Source organism: Sus scrofa, chromosome 4 (genome assembly GCF_000003025.6).
Source record: "Sus scrofa isolate TJ Tabasco breed Duroc chromosome 4, Sscrofa11.1, whole genome shotgun sequence".
NCBI lineage: Eukaryota > Metazoa > Chordata > Mammalia > Artiodactyla > Suidae > Sus > Sus scrofa.
Genome location: NC_010446.5, coordinates 93,205,652 through 93,219,456, shown reverse-complemented (window position 1 = coordinate 93,219,456; position 13,805 = coordinate 93,205,652). Strand labels below are relative to the sequence as shown.

General features: G+C 52.4%; 1 long non-coding RNA gene across 1 annotated transcript; it reads right to left on the bottom strand.

Annotated features, from left to right (window-relative positions):
* Positions 148-9,253, bottom strand: LOC106510126. Its single transcript, XR_002343414.1, has 3 exons — positions 8,905-9,253; positions 8,187-8,283; positions 148-235 (listed from the first exon to the last, which is right to left on the bottom strand). It is a non-coding gene; the product is annotated as an uncharacterized LOC106510126 (long non-coding RNA).

Sequence of the window (13,805 nt, the reverse complement as noted above, 5' to 3'; positions counted from 1 at the left end):
TCATTACAGGGACTCAGGTAGGGGGGTGACTCTCTGGGATCCTCCCCCTCTCTGGTTACCCTTGACCACCTACCCTTACTCCATGCAGCTGTCACCTCCGCCTTGTGGCTGTGGTTTGCCTCCCTGTCCCATGATCATCTTGTTCGCCTGGTGGTTAGGCAGCCTCAAATTGAGCTTTCCAGATCTTCAGACTCCGACTGCCTATCTTTGTATTTTGGGTTCAGGAAGGCTGGGGCTGCAGTGGGAGGGATGGAAGTCAGAGATTGTGGTGGACAGGACGGAAGCCTGGGTCCTTCCTTGTATTGATGCGGCCAGAATAGAGCAAGCACACAGTAAGAAAGAGAGAGAGGGGAGTTCCTGTCGGGGCGCATAAACGAATCAGAGTAGGAATCAGGAGGATGCAGGTTTGATCCCTGGCCTTGTTCAGTGGGTTAAGGATCCGGTGTTGCTGTGAGCTGTGGTGTAGGTCGCAGATGCGGCTCAGATCCTGCGTGGCTGTGGCTGGCGTAGGCCGACAGCTGTAGCTCCGATAAGATCCCTAGCCTGGGAACCTCCATGTGCCATGAATGCAGCCCTAAAAAAAAGCTAAAAAAAAAAAAAATAGCCAAAAGAAAAAAAGAAAAGAAAAGAAAGAAAGAGAGAGAGCATGCGGGCATGTGCATTCATGTGTGTGTGTGTGTGGCAGGGGCAGGGAAGGAGCAGGATAAAAGAATAGGTGAAGAGTTCCCATCGTGGCTCAGTGGAAATGAATCTGACTAGCATCCATGAGGATGCAGGTTCCATCCCTGGCCTTGCTCAGTGGGTCAAGGATCTGGTGGTGCTGTGAGCTGTGGTGTAGGTCGCAGACAAGGCTCGGATCTGGCATTGCTGTGGCTGTGGTGTAGTCCAGTTGGCTACAGCTCCGATTGGACCCCTAGCCTGGGAACCTCTATATGCCACAGAAGCAGCCCTAAGAAGACCAAAAAAAAAAAAAAAACAAAAAAAGGAACAGGTAAGGGAAACAGGACCCTCTGTTACTCTTCTTGTCTCTATGTGCTTGGAGATCAGCACTTGGAGGCCAGGGATCAAACAAGATGGCTGTTTCCAAAGGACAGAGCCATCTCCCCATCCCTGCTCGAGAGAAGAGGTAGGTTCACCCTTCCTCTCTGTCACCAATGGCCTTACCGCCTGGCCCGAGGCTTCTGTCAGCTCCGAGGCTGGGTGGTTCCCTCCCCAGGACCTGGGCCCTGCCCCCATCTTCCTCTCCCTGGAGGAGCCGTTTCCCCCACCCTCAGGCCCATCACTTCCAATCACCTGCCCAGCTCCTGCAATAACCCACACTCCCCATGGCTCCTCAGGGCTAATGGTGTGGCTGTCTCATGTCCCTGAATGCCCAGCTCCCCCCCAACCCTCCCGGTGATTCAATCTGGGTCTTATCACCCCTAGGCCTATCCCAGTGGTGTCTGCCTCTTGTCCAGGCTGGTTACTGCTAATAGAGGTCTGACCTGGGGCTGCAGGCTGATTGATGGGGCGGGGGGTCGGTCTGGTCCCTAAGGGCCAAGTTCATAGGCCCTCCTCTCAGGCCCTAGGATGGGCGGGACTGGGGCGGCACTGCCCCCCCAAAGGGAGAGTTTAAAGCAAGAGAAGAGACTCGGGGGAGAGGGGGGCAGAAGATGCTGGGAGAGACAGGGTCAGGGGATCAGATCCAACAGGTGGGCTCAGAGACAGGTGCAATGCAGACAGAGAGAGGGACAGGACCTACAGATGTGGAGACAGGCTGAGAGTCCACAGAGAGGGCACAGAGAAGGAGAAAGATAGAGACACGGATGGAGAAACAGAGGCACAGAGGAGTGGCGGAAACACATGCAGATGGGACAGGCAGCTGAATCAGAGTCCTGGAGACTAGGATGGACTCCTGGGGCAGGCGGGTGCTTTCTGTCTCGCCCACAGCCCCATCCTCACTTCCTCCTCTGCCCCTTGAGCCTCTCCTCAGGGCTGAGGAGGGAGGTGGGACACACTTTGGGCCTTGGAGACTCTGTGGGTAGAGACACAGGGGACCCGGGGTTTGGTCCACATTGAGCATCATTGAAGCAGAGGGGCTGGAGGTAGCGGAAGGAATCCGTCAGGGCCCATGGAGCCATTCCAAGGTCGAAAGCATCATGCCCTCAGAGGCTCTTAAAACCACAGCTGTAGGTATTGCTGGAAAATCTGGGCAGGTGAGGTGAGGGGTTCTGGGCGCAAGGTTAGGACAGGGAGAGGAAAATTCCGAGAGAGCATGGGAGAGGGAACTGGATAGTTTTCATTGATCTAGGAACAGGAGTTGAAGCCAGTCGCTCTGAGCTGGGTGGGGCCCTGGGACCTCGTCCTGGGGGAAGAGGAGGGGGCTAACCCTCACAATGCCAGCTTTGTGGCCTAAAAGGCCCCCTGGTCCCTCCCCCTCACTGATGGACATGCAGATGAGCACACTGACAGGCACAATGGCCTACCCCACGCAGCCAGGCATGTACGTACAAACAGGCGCGCACGCATGTGCGTGCGCGCACACGCGCGCACACACACACACACAGCACCTTCCACTTGTAAATGCTGGATCTCATTATCATTAACAGCGCTCCCCTCCACCCCACTATGGCACGTTCCTCCTCCCTGTTAATTACCTCCTGGCTGTGCCAAGTCCATTAGCTCCCACCCCTGCCCTGCCAACTGCCACACACACACACACACACACACACACACACACACGTACACGCCAGGGGCCAAGCAACCAGCTGAGATGAACGCTTGCAGGGATCAAAGGAATGGGGCCCCGAGGACCCATGGAGTGCTGGGACAGGGACAGCCACCTGAGGCCAAAGGGATCAGAAATGTGAGTCCCCTGGATCTGGCATAGGCACCCCTCCTCCCCCTCCCTCTCAGAGAACGCTGCCTTGGTTGGGAGACAGAGGCTCAGAAGAGGTGGCGGGTACTTCAAGAACGTCTAGCATTGGAGTTCCCATTATGATGCAGTGGAAACGAATCCAAGTAGTATCCATGAGGATTTGGGGTCGATCCTTGGCCTTGATCAGTGGGTTAAGGATCCAGCATTGCTGTGAGCTGTGCTGTAGCCGAGATGTGGCTCGGATCTGACGTTGTTGTAGTTGTGGTGTAGGCCAGCAGCTACAGCTTTGATTCGACCCCTAGCCTGGGAAAATCCATATGCTGCAGGTGCAGCCATATAAAAACAAACAAACAAACAAACAAAAAACAACCACCCAGCACTGAGGAAAGAACCCAAAACTCCCCACTCTAAGGAAGCTCCTGCCAGCTCCTCCATAGGGCTCTGGAGAGAAGGCATCAGTGGTATCAGTGTGCAAAAGCCGGTGTGGCTCCCAGGGGCCCCTGGTGCGTGGATGGGTTCCCTACAGAACCCAGGAGTCCAGCCTGACCCCCTCAGCCTTCCTAACCAGCCTCTGCCTCCTTCCCGCCTGCTCCCTCAGGGAGCTAGATTCCCGACAGGAGAGCAGAGCATCTGTTCGAGTTTCCAGGAACAGTGCAGGCAGACTGCTGGGGCAGCCTGGGTGGAGAATGTCCTGTCCTGTGTCCCCTTGAGCCCCCAAGCTGAAGAGAGATCCTAGAGAAAATTCCAGACCCTGTAGGCCCTGGGCTCTCTAATGCCAGCTGGAGAAAGCTTGTCTTGCCCAATTCCTAAAGGCTGTTCGATGAGACAGGGGCTGACAGTCCCAGGAGGGGCCAGAGCCCCTTAACCCACTGAGTGGGGCCAGAGATTGAACCCACATCCTCATGGATACTAGTAAGGTCCATCACCCACAGAGCCACAATGGGAACTCCTGCAATCCCAACTTTCAGCCTAGAGCCAGGCTGAACCCTCAGGCAGTCCAGGCTCCCAGGGGGCAGTGAAGTGACTCTGTGGCTCCCAGGATCAGGTTCCTCCTTGACTGGCTCTCTCTCTCTGAGGGCGCTCCTGCCCTGGCTCTGATAGATTCTCCAGTGCTGAGATGGAAAGTTTCAGCAGTTCTGGCTCTGGGGCAGTAACAAGGATAGAGACCTGGAGCCAGGAGAGACAGAGACAGACAGAACCAGAGCTGCTGGAGGAGTCCACGTAGAGGAAAGAGGGAGAAGGAAACAGAGCAGAGAAGCCAAGAGGTCTGTGCACAGGCACAGAGAAAAAAGCAGAGAGCACCCGATGCGGAACAGAGCCGTGGGGCAGTGTATTCTACTCTGAGTCCTCCCTCGGACTGAGGCCCAAGACAGAGCTTTTCAGCACCCCTCCCACCCCCTGAGCCCCTTCTCTTTCTCCAGGTTTCAGTTCCCTGGAGGTTAAGCTTCTAGGCTCTGCAGCCAGAGGGCCTGGTTCTGCACCTGCCAGCAGCTGTGTGATAGTGAGCAAGTTACTCAACCTTTCTGTACCTTAAGTGTCCTTCTCTATAAACTGCAGGTAACAGGAGTTCCTTGGTGGCTCAGTAGGTGAGGGATCCAGTGTTATCACTGCTGTGGCTCCGGTTGCTGCTGTGGTTCGGGTTTGATCCCTGGCCCAGGAACTTCTGCATGCCACAGATGCAGGTCAAAAATAAAAAATGAGTAGTTCTCTTGAGGCTCGGCAGGTTAAGGATCCAGCATTGTCACTGCTGTGGCACGGGTTCGATTGCTGGCTTGGGAACTTCCACATGCCAAGGGGGCAGACAAAAAAAAAAAAAGTAAAAAATAAAATTAAATAAAAAATAAAAAATAAAATACGGATAGTAATAGGGTCATTATGAGGTTTAAACAAGTCTCATGTGTAAAGCTCTTCCAATGGGGCCTGGCCTGTGGTAGGTGCTGTGTCTGGTTTTCTTTTTAAAAAAAAATTTTTTTTATTAAAGTACCATTGATTTACAATCTTCTGTCAATTTCTGAATATATACATTTCTGCTGAATGTACACACACACACACACACACACATATACGTATATATATGTATATATACACACACACATTCTTTTTTTTTTTAGGGCCACAACCATGGCATATGTAAGTTCCCAGGTTAGGGGTTGAATCGGAGATATAACCGCCGGCCTACACCACAGCCACAGCAATGTGGGGTCTGAGCCTCATCTTCAACCTACACCACAGCTCATGGCAACACCGGATCCTTAACCCACTGAGCGAGGCCAGGGATCAAACCCACATCCTCAAGGACACTAGTCAGGTTCATTAACCTGCTGAGCCACAAGGGGAACTCCATGTATATACATATATTCTTTTTCTCATAATGTTTTCTATTTTCATTCCTCTCTCTTTCTCATTCTTCTTCCTCCTTTTCCAGATCTTTCTCTCTCTCCTAGGACAGACTTTGAGCTTCCTCAGTCCTGGACCTGACCCTGGTCTTTGGGGGAGGGGGGGTGATAGTCCAAGCTGGCAGGAGAAATGTTTTGGGGGACTGGAGCTCACAGAAGAGAAATTCTTGTCCCTTGGCTCCACCACCTCCTCCAGTTGCAGCAGCGTGAGAGAGAGGGCTAGCCTGGCTGTGGAGTGTGTGAGTGAGGAGAGGGCTTCTCCCGCCTCTGAAACCCCACAGGCTGCAGGTCTCTGGGCTGCCCCAAGCCGCCCTGGTGGAGGATGAGCCCTGGGTGCTGCAGGGAAGGCAGGGCCAGAGTGTCCCCCACTCACTACTGCCATCAACTCCCATCCCCCGATTCCCTTAATTCCCCCCAGTGGGAACTCCTCTCCTAGCTCACCTCCTCCAGGCAGCCCTCAGGGATTAGACATGGACATTGGCACCCCTGTCGAGTGCTTCTGAGGTCACGAATCCTCCCAGGCCCCAAGTCAGGTCCCCAGTGTATACATCCAGGAGTGGGAAACATGCTTCTGGGTCTTTCTATCCTTTATCCCTGTGGCTTCCCACTCTGGAGTGTCAGGAAGTCCTTCCCTCTGTCTAGCCTCCTGCCTGCCACCTGGATCTGAAGGGGTTACTTAGCTGCAGGTCCGCCCTCTGCAGGTCCCAGCTGCCCGGGGCCTGTGGTCAGAGCTAATGTAGGCAAGAGTTGGAGGACAAGAGGGGATACAGTTATTAGCATCTTCATCTTTGAGGGGTATTGATTGTCAGGTCTCCAGGCTCCCTTGGTCTTATAACGGGGCTCACGGGGGTGCTGGGAGGGGCTCAGACAAATCTCACGGAGCCTCCAGCCCTTCTCCTTGAGTAGGAGCTGGGCTGCCTGGGTTTTCCCAAAGAAAGACACACAAAGACACAGTTTGGGAGGCAAGTGCTCTGGGGAGGCAGAGGGGCTGAGGGGAGAGACAGGGCTTGGCGCCCCGGGCAAGGAGCAGACTGTGTGGTGGGGCGGGGGCAGGCAGACGGCTGGGGTGGGCGTGGGCTTGGTTTCAGTACACTACCCTTTGCATTAAGGGGTGTGTGTGTGGGGGTGCAGGGAGACAGAGGGAAAGCAGGAATCCCTCCTGAGGCTCATATACATTCAGCTGAGGCAAAGCCTCCTCCACTGACACTGGCTGTTCAGTGACACCTGACCCGCCCCGCTCCAAGCAGCCGACTGAATGTTCCTGGTGTGATTCCATGGGTGGTGGTCGGTGCTACCTCACAGGGGAGGGTGTCACCCCTTCCCACCTCCACGGTGGCTTTGGTCCCAGTGTGTCTGGCTTTGCGTTTGTGGGTGGCGGTCCCTGTGTGCAGGTGTGTGTAAACCTGGCTCTCCGCACGTGTCTGTAGAGAGTCTGGTTCCCAGCCTGAAGTCACAAGGGATGTAGGCAGGAGAAGGGGTTCAGGGATCTGCTGTCTACCTCGTCCAGGGGGGCCCCCTTCTGGCCAGAGGTTTTTCAGCTTCCTGCTGACACTCTGCAGGGCGGGGATGGAACGTAAACTGCACAAAGACTCTGGAGGGTGGGGGGCGAGAGCCTGGGAGAGGGAGACGTGGGGGAGCTGGGGACAGGAGGGCATGCTCTCCCTCCCTCCAGATTCCTTTCTTCTCTTTTCCTTTGGAAGCAGGGAGGAGGAGCAGGAGGAGCTTCTTGCAGGGGGTCAGTCTCGGTTCCTTGTGCCCCGAGGAGTTGACTTCCCCTCTGCTGGGCTGGGCGAGGAGGTAATTAATGACAGGGAGGCCAGGAGGGGAGAGTGTTCAGGGATAATGTTGGTATTAATCAGGAGCTGGTCCCCAGCGAGGGATAGGATTCAGCTGGGGCATTGTGCGCGTGTGTATGTGTGTGTGTGTGTGTGTGTGTCTGTGTTGGGATGTGGGGGGCTATGGAGGACCAAGACCTCCTGACTCACCCCTTCAGCCTCCTCCTCCCCATAGTGCGCCCCCCCACCAGCTTGCCCTTGTTTTTCTGGAAGTCCCTCCTGCTATCTGTCCTCCAGCCCCCTGCTGAGGGAGAGCCAAGATGCCTCCTCAAGTCCAAGTCCACCCCTGGATGTGGGGGTGGGGCAGCCCCCCCAACCCTTCCCTAACCCTTATTGCGGGCAGGCGGGCGCATTAGGTGATTCCCGAGGCTGTCAGCCCTGCTAATTGCCTCTCAACCTTCCCCTCATCACCAGGGCGGCCCCCCACGAACTCCATTAGCCCCCCCCTCCCCTGATAGCCCCTAAATCAGCCCCAATTATTCACAGGACGGGGGGGAGGCGGTCTGGGCTGAGCTGTGATTACAGCTAGAGTGGAGGGGGTGGGGGAGAGAGCTTGAGTGCCAGGCAGGCTGGCGGGCAGGCCATGGGCAGGGCTGGGAGGGGGCCCGTAGGGGGTGGGGGCCTTTGGGTAAATTCAGGCCAGAGACCCTCCCCCGGGAGGTGGGGGGTGGGCAGGGAACTGGGAGCCTGAAGGAGGAACAGGAGGCCAGACTGGAAGGTAGGCAATGGGGGGGTCACAGTTTGTATTTCACAGCCCCTCCCCCCATATTAAGATGAGCACCCCCCCATGAGTGGGTATCTTCACCACTGTCATCAGTGTCACTGCCAAGCATTTATGACAAGCTTGGCTGGAGAGGCAAGGAGAGCTGCAAGAACATGCCAGCCTTTCTCCTTTTGGGCTTTCCTGAGAGAACCTTATCAACCTCTCAGCTCCTACCGCCACTGTGGGCTGCGTGGGGTCAAGGCCGCTGGCTCCCTGTGTCTGTGTTCTGGAGCGCCCCTCTGTGGCTGAGGCAGGGAGTGGCACGCTAGGTGCGCGCGCAGGCATCCAACCCGAGGAGTTGTGTACTCAGAAGACAGAGACAGCCCCGTGCTCACCTCTGAGCCGCTCTTTGCAAGCTGGATCCAGGAGTCCTGTCCAGCCCTTTCCAATTCCTTCAAGGCCTCCGGGAATCCTCAGCAACCCCTTCTCATCCTGGAGGGAAGAGGCACCCACTCCCTGTTCGCACCTGCCACAGCGATCTGAGCCCACGCACTCCTCAGCGCCTCCGCGGGTCCAGGCCACCGCGTGGCTCACCTGGACCAGTGCCATGGCCTCATTCCCTCTCTCCCTGCTTCCACCTGTGCTCCCTACAGCCTTTTCTCAACACAATAGCCATTCTTTCAAAACCTGAGTTAGGCGTTCCCGTTGCATCTCAGCAGTAATGAACCCGACTAGTATCCACGAAGACTCGGGTTCCACCCCTGGCCGCCCTCAGTGGGTTAAGGATCTGGCGTTGTCCTGAGCTGTGGTGTAGGTCGCAGATGGGGCTCAGATCCCGCCTTTGCTGTGGCTGTGGCGTAGGCGGGCAGCTGCAGCTCGGATTCAACCCCTAGCCTGGGAACTTCCATATGCCGTGGGTGTGGTCCTAATAACAAAACAAACCCCCAAACCCGTGTTAAACCATGTTCCTCCTCCATCCCCAATCCTCCAGTGGCCCCTCATCTCATGCAGGACAAAATCTAGCAGCCTTGCTGCAGCCTACAAGGCCCTGCAGATCTGAGCACCAGTCCGCCTCTGTTCTCAACATCTCCCACCATGCTCCCTGCTACTCACCTGATTCCAGTCTCCTGGCGTCTTTGAACTTGGCATATGCTCTGGCCCCAGAGCCTTCGTCCTTGCTCTTGTCTTGTCCAGAATGCTCTTCCCAGGAGTCTGTGTGGCTCCCTCCTCACCTCATTTACAGCTTGGTCTGGAAGACACCTTTTCAGTGAGGCCTTCCTTGCCCACCCTTCCAAAAACTGTACCCCTAGCAGTGACCCCCTGTCATTCTTCCTGGTTTGTTTTTCTCTATTTTTCAGGATATTTTCACTTATCATTATTGAAAGTGTCATGATTTTATGGATACTGTTTATCATTTCTTCACCAGCACTACTACTAAAATGAAAGCTCCTTTTTTTTTTTTTTTTTTTTTTGTCTTTTTTGGGAGGCACCTGCAGCATATGGAGGTTCCCATGCTAAGGGTCCAATCAGAGATGTAGCCACCGGCCTATGCCACAGCCACAGCCACAGTAGTGCGGGTTCTGAACCGAGTCTGCCACCTACACCACAGCTCACAGCAACACCGAACCCCTAACCTGCTGATCAAGGCCAGGGATCGAACCCTTGTCCTCATGGATGCTCGTGGGGTTCATTAACTACTGAACCACGATGGGGACTCTCCCATTTTTTCCCTTTGATATTCAGGCAGATATTTTTGTCCATTTTATTCATGGCTCCAACCCCTATGCCTGCACATAATAGGTGCTCAACAAATCTTTATTCACGAATGAATGACTAATTGACTCTGAATGCATAATTGACTTTTTTTATAAAGATAGTCTTTATTTTTATTTTATTTATTTATTTATTTTGTCTTTTTACCTCTTCTAGGGCCGCTCCCATGGCATATGGAGGTTTCTAGGCCAGGGGTCGAATCAGAGCTGTAGCTGCCAGCCTAGGCCAGAGCCACAGCAATGTGGGATCCGAACCTCATTTGCAACCTACACCATAGCTCATGGCAATGCCGGATCCTTAACCCACTGAGTGAGGCCAGGGATCGAACCCGCAACCTCATGGCTCCTAGTCAGATTCCTTAACCACTGAGCCATGACAGGAACTACCCAAATTGATTCTTTCCCCAGTTAGCACATGAGCTCTTTGAGGGCAGGAAACTTGTATTTCTTCTCTAAATAACTTGTAACATATAAAGGTCCTAAAAGAGTGCTTAGGAATCAGAAGGTTTTGTTTAATACAAGTTAGTAGTTATCATCAGTATCATTATGATGTCATTTCCCTTGTATCCTGGGCACTAGGTGTATGATCAGGCCACCAAGATGGCTGTCCTCTTGCTGTCTGTATATCTCCTTCTCAACCAGTCTCTGCTTCCCCTGCACCCTACTCCTATGACTGACTTTCCCTCTTAATCATAGAGCCCAATCAGGAGTTTCTGTCATGGCACAGGAGAAACAAATCTGACTAGGAACCATGAGATTGTGGGTTCGATCCCTGGCCTCACTCAGTGGGTTAAGGATCTGGTGTTACTGTGAGCTGTGATGTAGGTCGCAGATGTGGCTCAGCTCTGGCATTGCTGTGGCTCTGGCATAGGCTGGCAGCTGTAGCTCTGATTAGACCCCTAGCCTGGGAACCTCCATAGGCCGCAGGTGCAGCCCTAAAAAGACAAAAGACAAAAATAAAAATAAAAATAAAAAAATCATAGAGCACAATCAGTAAATTCCTATGTATATGCCCCACCCCAGCTAGTGACTGTTCTAATTTTTAGGTCACAACTATCTCCACTGTAATAGTTTATCAAAAGGGTGTGCCCCTTTGCTGGTTTCCCTGGTAACCGATAAGCCAACCTGTAATCAATTCCATGTTATAACTGGTAACCTCCGACCCCCACCCACCCCTCACTCTGGGACCTTGCTCCAGACTTGTTAAGATCTTCCATCTATTAAACCATCAGTGTCTCTGTTGCTGACTCTGGGCTCTTTCTTTGTCTTGAGGCTGGGCAAGTACAGGGTTTGCAGGCCTGTGGGGTGCAGCTCAACATCAGGCAAAGAGAAAACGGAGTGCTGGAGTTCCCACTGTGGCTCAGCAGAACTGAACCTAACTAGTATCCAAGAGGATGCGGGTTTGATCCCTGGCCTCGCTCAGTGGGTTAAGGATCTGGTGTTGCCGTGAGCTGTAGTGTAGGTCGAAGACACAGCTCCAGTCCTGCGTTGCTGTGGCTGTGGTGTAGGCTGGCAGCTGCAGCTCTGATTCAACCCCTAGCCTGGGAACTTCCATATGCTGTAAGCGTGGCCCTAAAAAGAAAGAAAGACAGAAAGAAGGGAGAGAAAAGAAAAGGAAAGACAAGAAAAGAAATGAAATGGAGTGCTGTTAAAAAAAAAAAAAAAAAAGGTTGAGTGAGGAGCTTATCTTGGGCGCCCTTGTACCTTCCAGGGAGGCAACAGAGGGACTGTCCATCCTTCCAGCTGCAGGGCTGGGTCCTGGAGGCACAGCTGGGGTCCACAGACCTGGAAGTGCATAGCATAGGGTGGCAGTTATTCACTCTAATGTTAGCGGTGCACTTACTTTGTGGCAGGCCCTGAGATCACAAAGATGATTCTGACCTGGCCCCAGTCTTTGAAGAACTGAGAGTCTAGGGAGAGAGGGCAACTTAAACTTTCACATGCAGGAGTGGACCGGGGAGGGAGTGGCAGAGGCTGGAAAGGGCTCCCAGAGAAAGGGCAGTTGAGCTGAATGTGGAAGGATGAGAACAAGTGAGCCAGGTGAAGCAGGGAGGCGCGCATGCTCCTCCTCTCTGGTCCTCATTCTCCTTTACTCCTGTAAAGAGATGATCAGACCGCTTTCTAGGCCCCTCAGGCCTCAGACATGCTGCAGCTCTATGGTCTTTGGCCTCCGGACCCTGGATCTGTGTTCTGGTTTCTGCTGCCCCCTGCTGGAGACTTTTGGTAACGCCGAAGCCAGGAAAAGCAACGTCCAACCTGTCCCTCTCCTTCCCTCCCCAAAGCAGCAGCACCCTCTGATCCTCCCACCCCTTCACCTTCCACTTCTGGAAGCACCAAACTGAACAATACTTGCTTGTCTCTCAGAGACTATTCTGAGAGACAATATTTTTGACACATATTTTTAATTCTCAACAGATATTTTTGACAAAGGACTTGGAACCAGAATGCATAAAGAATTCATAATGGTTATAACCCGGCAATCCCACTTCTAAGCAGCTATAGAGATAAACGAAAAGATATATTCACACAAGACTTGTACACGAATGTTCATAGTAGATTTATTCATAGTACCTAAAACTGGAGGGAAAAAAACCCAGAGCCCCTTAATTGGTGTAAAGACAAACTGTGGTATCTTTATGCAATGCAGTGATAAGGAGCAAGGAACTATCAAAAAGCCTTATGGTAAATGAAAGAAGCCAGACATAAAGCAATACATATTGCATGAATCCACTTATATGAAGTTCTAGAACAAAGAAATTTACAGCGACAGAAAGCAAATCAGAGATTTCATAGGTTGGAGTTGGGGAGTAAGGATGGAGTTGTGGGTGGTGTATTACCTGCAAAGGGGCACAAGAGTTTTGTTTTGTCTTGCTTCTTATGGCTGCACCCAAGGCATATGGAGATTCCCAGGCTAGGGGTCGAATCGGAGATGCAGCTGCCAGCCTACACCACAGCCACAGCCACAGCCACACCAGATCCAAGCCCCGTCTGTGATCCACCCCACAGCTCATGGCAATGCCAGATCCTTAACCCACTGAGCAAGGCCAGGGATTGAACCTGTGTCCTCATGGATGCTAGTCAGATTCATTTCCACTGAGCCATGACAGGAACTCCAAGAGAAGTTTTGAGGAGAGGGAAAATATTTTAATTTTTATTGGGGTAGTTGTTACACAAATGAACATATACGTCAAAACTCATCAGACTAAATGAATAAGCGAGACACATATTGTAAGGACAAATATTGTGTGATTCCACTTACATGAGATACCTAAAGTAGTTTTCAAATTCATAGAGGAGAATAGAGTTTACTGGGGACTAGGGAGGGAGTAAAGGGGGGGTTATAGTTTAATGGGTATAGAGTTTTGTTTTAAGATAATAAAAAAGTTATGGAAATGTATGGTGGTGAATATTGAACAATACGAATGTAGTTTACGCCACTGAAGAATACATTTAAAAATAGTTAAAATGGAGTTCCTATTGTGCTGCAGCAGAAACGAATCTGACTAGGAACCATGAGGTTGCTGGTTTGATCCCTGGTCTTGCTCAGTGAGTTAAGGATCCAGCATTGCCATGAGCTGTGGTGTGGGTCTCAGCTGCATCTCTGGCATTGCTGTGGCTGTGGCATAGGCTGGCAGCTACAGCTCCGATTAGACCCCTAGCCTGGGAATTTCCATATGCCTCGGGTGTAGCCCTAAAAAGACAAAACAAAAAAATATTGGTTAAAACGGTGAAATTTACATTGTGTATATTTTACCATAATAAAAAATCTAAAAGACCCTCATCCAACTGTACATTTCTAAATGGGCTACCTTACATTTAAAAAAAAAAAATGTATGGCCGTATCCGCTGCCATGCCAAATCTTTTAACACACTGAGTCAGGCTGGGGATAGAACCCGCACCTCCGCGGCGACCCGAGTTGCCTGCAGTGCTCCATGGGGGCAACTCAGTTCAAGGGGTATTTTTTTATTACTATATGTCAGTAATACTCAAAGAAGGCTGAACTTTAAAAGTCGCCAAAGGTGAATGTCCCTGTCTTGCTCTTTCCGAACTGTTGTAGCTTTTTCTGTTGTGGGTGATGGTTTGTATACCTGTACTTTCAGGTCCGGTGTGCGGGCTGTGAGGCAGGCGCTGGCCGCAAGGTGGCGCTCGGCTCGGGCTGCTTCCGCTCAAAGGCTTCGGCGCGCGACGCACAGAAGCGCCTGGGGCCCTGGAGCAAGAGGGCGGGCGAAGGCGGAGACTCC